General features: G+C 40.7%; 1 pseudogene; it reads right to left on the bottom strand.

Annotated features, from left to right (window-relative positions):
- Window positions 1-720: 720 nt before the first annotated feature.
- On the bottom strand, window positions 721-5801 carry LOC148191083 (NADP-dependent malic enzyme, chloroplastic-like; annotated as a pseudogene).
- Between the last annotated feature and the right edge of the window lie 793 nt (window positions 5802-6594).

The following is a 6594-nucleotide window of genomic DNA, read 5'->3' as shown; positions in this document are numbered from 1 at the left end:
GATTAATTTCTAGGGAGACAAGACATTGTAAACTAGTGATTAGAAGTAGGCTTTTTTCACTAAGACATCAGGTTTAAGGTAAATTAGAAAGTGGCATTAACATTAATGAAGAAAGATGAATTCATGAATACATGAGAGTGGATAGGATAAGTCGGAAACCCCAACAACATCATCATTCCATATTTTACATCAATAATTTGTTCATCTTTCAATCCAATTGATCAAAACTTGCATTCATGTTTATTTTTCGTAATTCAACCACAATGATTTTGTTTACAAGTCTAATTTAATCAAGAAATCACATAACTGTCTAAGTCGTGAGTCCTTTAGGAAACGATACTTGGTCTTACCATTTATTATTACTTGATATGATAATTGGTTTTTCTTAGTCACAAAACCCTTGAGTTAAGAGAATCATCTAAACACAACCATGCTTAACTTTTAGCTCAATGCTTTTTAGTTTCCCTTTCTAAACTTTCCAACAACCACTACAAAAAAGAAGGACATTACCGAAGGCCAGAAGCCCTCGGAAACAGCCAAAAACCGTCGGTAGAAGGTAATTACCGAAGGCTTATCGACTGCCAAAGAGCCCTCGGTAAATCCCTTGTCGCTAACATTTACCGAGGGCTTCTGCCCTTCGGTAATTATCGAGGGCCAAAAGCCTTCGGTAATTACCGAAGGGCGGAAGCCTTCGGTAATTTCCTTCTAAAAGATAAACAATCATACATGAACAACATCTAAAAGATTGTTAACAGGTTCATGCTCATGAGCCCAGGGCTTCTTGAAATGTTGGAGTGAATCTTTGCGGGAGCTAACAATCAATCCCTGTTAAAGTTTAAACAAAAGATTAATGAAATGGAAGATGAGAATCTACTTCGAACAGGTGGGGCTAAATTGGGTTTTAGACAACCTTTGAGTCCACCAACCAAATATTCTTGCGCACTTCCTCCAGTGGAGCATTTGTCTGCATAAACAAATGTAGTTTCTTAATTACTAACATGCATTGTTCACATCTCAACATGCTCACCATCCTCCACAGGAAAAAAAAACACAACACTAAAAGCAGCTAACAAACCTGTTTTGATGTTTCAAGTGCTATGAGTTCTGCTATTCGGCCAGCCTGCAACCGCAAGACAATGCAATTAAGCCAGAAGGATAAAAACAGGCCAATCTTTATCTATGACCAATAAGGAACGTGAGCCCATAATTGTACACACTCACCTCTCCAGCACCAAGAAACAAGAATCTGTGATCAGCTAAATTACCACCAACCAATTTCAGAGCTGCAACTAATCCAGCAAGGACAACCGATGTTGTTCCCTGGAACACAGTAGACACAATATCAGGGCTGGTTATAGGTTATAAGTATAGGTAAGTACCTGAATTCATTGGTGAACAGAAATTTCTTACCTAAATATCATCATTAAAGACCAGATGTGTTGACCTATATTTCTCGACCAGATCAAAAGCATTGTGGTTTGCAAAGTCTTCAAACTAAATACATGACAAAACAGGTATAGAAATCAGAAAAACGAAACTAGCAAATACTACAGTATAATATGCCAAGAAATATTGTCTCTTGAAACACTTGTTAATACCTGAATTAGGACCTTTTCTCCATAAGTTTGCTTGAGTGCTGTCATAAATTCGTGCATAAGCTTGGCGTACTCCTGGAACCAAAGAAGTTGAAACAGAGTAGGTACTTAGCATAATAGGAAATTAGGATGCCTGAAATTAAAAATTACTAATTTCACATAATTGAGCAAGGAAAATAAATCACGAACCTGCCCAGTTGCACGTCTTTGCTTTAGCCCAATGTATAATTCATCATTCAGCAACTGCTCATTGTTTGTACCCACATCAATGGTAAGGCAAACACTGAAAAACATAACATTACAGGATTACTAAGAAACGAAAGTTACAATATGCACAACAATTTGTAATGTCCGAAAAAAAAGTTAAGATCTTCATACAAAGAAACAGATGATTATATGTTTATGACAGGCATAACTTATAGGTTAACAGTGTGATCAAATATACTTACAGCTGATGGGCGAACTCCTCCAAGTGCTGTATATAAAGAAAGTTTCCCCACTGGTATTCCCATTCCCTAAGAATACAGTAAAGCAGATATTATAACATCAGATTTTGTGATTCATTATAACTCATAAATAATAAATGTAAACAGGTATAATGGAATTTACCTGACAACCAAGATCACCAAGACCCAGGATTCGTTCTCCATCAGTTACAACTATGACTTGGATGTTCTTCTCAAGCCAATTCCTTAGTACTTCACGGATCTTCCCCCTTAAAGTTCAAGTACCACCCAAGAGACAAAGGAACAATAAAATCAATACAACCAGTGATCACTTACAAAGCATTCTAGGGGAATAAAACAGAAATCAAACAGATTGAAGAACATCAACAGACACTGTTGCCACAAGAACATCAAACAGATTGAAGAACAATTAAACTCAGAACGAATTTTTAAACGCACAACTTACCTCAACCAAGATAGCCCTAGACGATGGCAACCTTTGTAGAGCACGACAGCGATAGAAGCCCACAGTGGCCCCTCCAACGAAGTCCGTCGACCAAGTTCCTTTAACTTCAGAGCACACCGTGGTGAGGTCGCCAGAACACCGTCGTCAAGTCGCAACACCAACCACCACCCTCGACCAGCCCCCTCAGAATAATTAATTTCGTCAACCACCACCCTCCTTACCGTCACTATCCTAACGTCCACACACCAATTGCAGCAACAAATGGGTTAAACTGCAGTTCTGAAGTGAGAGAGAAAAATTTGGGGGAGAGGTTCTACGGAAACAAAAATTGGGAGAATAGAGAGGGAAATCCCAAATTTTCATTTTATTAGGTCGATTAATATACCGACGGTCTATGGAGCCTTCGGTAAACTTAAAAAGCCTTCGGTAATCAACCACTTACATGACTGTCGGTACATCCTTCGGTAAGTCAATTTTACCGAAGGCCCCAGAGGCCGTCGGTATTATTCCTTCGGAAAATAACGCTTTTCTTGTAGTGAACCCCAAACTTGAACATTTATCAATACCACAAAATGTTCTCAACTTAACTCAAGGTAAAGCTTTTTCAAAGAGGGTTTTCTATCTTGTTCAAGGTTACGAGTTCAAAGGATAAAACACATAGTGTTCTCTTTTAATTGGGTTATAATCATACATTTGGCTAACAAAAGGGTTACCAACAAATGGCCTTGATCATATGATGCAAACAAGCAAATACTTCAATCATAGAAATCCTGGGCAAAGTCATTCATGCTTTCAAAATAATAGCATTCAATCACAACAACTCTAGAGCTCAAAATCTCACATATAAGCTCATTCACATTCCACATACACATTCTGCTCAACATCATAATCACAATCACAACATCATGCATTTGTTCACAAAGCTTGTGAACCACCTGTATAAGCATATAATGTGCACATTCTCAACATCAATCAAGATCAAAACATCATCAAGCATTACTTATCACACAACAGTCACAAGCAAACCATCATAATAGAGAAAGTTTCAAATTGAGTACATCAACCCTATTCTAAAAACAGCAGCAAATAAGTTCACGAAGTAAAAAACAAAAGATATAAAAGATCCTGCTCTAGCACTGATAGCATCCATTAGTATATGTTATCTCAACCCCTCATCAGCCTGTGTTGTCATCTGTATCTTCCTCCTCTTCATTATCTTTAGCATCCTCAGATGCGTCATCATCTTCATCTTCCTCCATAGTTGAAGCTTCAGCTGCTCCAGCTTTACTGCCCTGCACGTTCTCCTTTGGCCATGCCACCACGTTATGGAACTCGTCCATAGTCCACCTGTGTGCTGGGGGTGTATCATACATCCCAATAATCATCTCAGCAGTGGCCACCTGCCCTCTATGGATGGACTGCATCTGAGCATCTATAAGAGACATATACATGTCCCTCATCTAGAATGGCATTGCATCATGAGTCTCTATAGATGCCTGACTCTGTGCTGGTCCTCTCCCACTACGAGAACGACATGGTGGAACTAGCTGAGTTGCCTCCTCACCTCCACAGTACTGCCTATAATAGGCTTCATCAATGGCTTTCCTCGGCCTCTCAAATGGTGGAGCAGAGATGTTCACTGCAGCTATCTCACACAGGTGCGTAATCAAGGAGGGATTTCCTAAAGGTGCCTTGTTGTTCATAGTGTTGGCACACACCTGTATCTCATTGGCTATCACCTGGCCAATGTTAATGCTCATATTTCTGAGCACACAATAGAGAAGAAGTGCCCTGTTGACAGTGATGTTTGAAACATGGGAGCACGACTGAATGTTGGCATGAGAGAATGTCATGCAATACTTTTCCAAAGGAGTTAAATCAGTCCTCCTAATGTTCACCACTACACCATTTTTGTTCCTCTGGAAGTGTCCTCCAAGTACAATAAAACGCTCTCCACATCATCAAAATCAGTTCCTTCCTCCATATAAAGAGCGAACTGACACTGCTCACCAGCCCATTCAGTACGTAAATTTATTTTGATAGAGTCAGGATCATACCGAATGGCATCGCCTCTAACACAGCTTAGGTAATCAATATGCATGTAGATTCAAACACATTATGATGCAAAAATCTTTACTCTTAACAAGATAGAGAGATGAAAGACATAGAGAAAGAACAACTTAAATCAATAATCAAAGGAAACAATCGTATTACATCAATCTAACCTCAGAATCCATAATGGAATTACAGCAGAATAGCCTTAGATGCTTAACTCTCCATGAATGGAGTTGAATACAAGATGAAAGAAAAGTGAGAGGAGTATGAGAGCATGAATGAATGAAGTGAAGTCCCTGGGTCTCTTTATATAGGCTTGATCGGGCTTGGACTCTGAGTATTCAGTTGATATTCCCAAATTAAATTAATTCAACAACTGAATTTTATCTTTTAGCTTTTCTGAATTTCCAAAATTGCACAAATGCCCTGAAATTTCCTCTATCTACACTTTAGCCCCTTCTGAATTTCTGAAATTGCAAGAAAACCCCTCAGTTGACCACCCTTGACCAGATTCAAACAACATTGACTAGTTTTGACCAGAGAGGCATGCCCAATGAGAGCTCACCATGTGGCATTCCCCTTTCTCCCAAATTAGGGTTCAGATTTGGGCAAAGGCTTGCCCTACGCCGCGTTTCTTTGTGCCGCCACGCCTATTCTCTCTTTGCGTTAAGTTTTGCTCCTTCTTTGCAGGTTTGAATGCTTACGGAGGAAAAGATGTTATGGCTTGATCTCATGATTCCCATGGTGGCACAATTTGCTTCTGGTTTTTGTTGTACTTTTCTGGATCTGGGTTAGGGTTCTTGCAAGTTTCGAGAATGAGGTGCGGCGTCCATGGAGTGACGGTGACGCGAGAATGGAGAAGATGAACGATGGTGATGGTTGATTTTTGCAGGTTCGGTGGCGAAGAAGCTTGAATCGCGAATAGGAAGGCGCAATGTTGGGGTTTCTGTGGATGTTTTTCTGCATTTCAGGTTTGATGGCGGTCTCGCGATTCTGGTAGAGCGACGAAGATGGCGGTGTACGTTGAGGGTTGTGCTGTGTGAGGAAGATGGAGGCAAATCGGGACTCCGGCGATGGTGGTCGTGGTGGCTTCGAACCCTTACGCGAAAGAGAAGGAAGGTTCACGGTGTGGTGGTGGCACGACAGTGACGGCAGTGTTGATGGTTGCGTCAATGGTGCGCGAGAAGCGTGGATGATTTCGGAGGAGGAATGCGCGGCGGCGAGACTGGTTGCGGTCATGGTAGCGGCGAGGATCACGAAGTGATGGCGGCTTTGGGTTGTCGGTGACGAAGCGATGGCGCTGAGGTTGGCAGCGGAGCGGCGCAGCGTGGTGGTGACGGCGGCACGGCAGTGGCGGCTAGGGTTAGGGTTTCAATGGGTGGAAGATGATGCTCATGTGTTAGGGCTGAGGTGGCGCGTTCTGACTGGTTCACTAGTGAGTGCAAGGATCAGTGATGTGACATCATTTGAGTGGTTAATATGTTAGTGATGGATTGCCACGTGGCACGATCTGGTGAAGTTTGGCTTAGGAGGGGTGTGTATAGGAAACTTAGGGAGGTGTAGTAGAAATGGCTTAGTGTTTGGGCTTGGTAGTTGGCCTGTTTCAGAAATAGGAGTGTATGTAGGGATTTTAGGGGGTGCAAGGGTAAAGTCTGCCTGTTTGGCCCATCTGTACATTATTTTCCAAATAAAACCTGATTTTGGGCCTTGAATTGCCATTTGGACCAATAAAACTTATATTCTCAACTGCACAAATAAACATTAGAACATCCAAGAATAATTTATGCGCCAAAACTTACTTTTTACGTCTCTTTATTTCTGAAACCCAACAATTCCAATCATCACAAATTCACTTAAAATCAATCATTTAAGCACAATTATTCTATAAAAAATTTGAATTTTAAAGCATAAATGTGGGAATAAATATGCACTTATCAGTGTTTGAGTGAAACACTTTTTCTGGTGAGGACAAATTCCATGAGCACATAATTTCATCTATGCTTAGTTGATTGATCATTCATGAGAATAACAT

The sequence above is a fragment of the Vigna umbellata genome, chromosome 11 (assembly GCF_029865625.1).
Source record: "Vigna umbellata cultivar VRB3 chromosome 11, Vumbellata_1.0, whole genome shotgun sequence".
Lineage (NCBI taxonomy): Eukaryota > Viridiplantae > Streptophyta > Magnoliopsida > Fabales > Fabaceae > Vigna > Vigna umbellata.
This window is presented reverse-complemented; position numbering and strand designations above follow the sequence as displayed.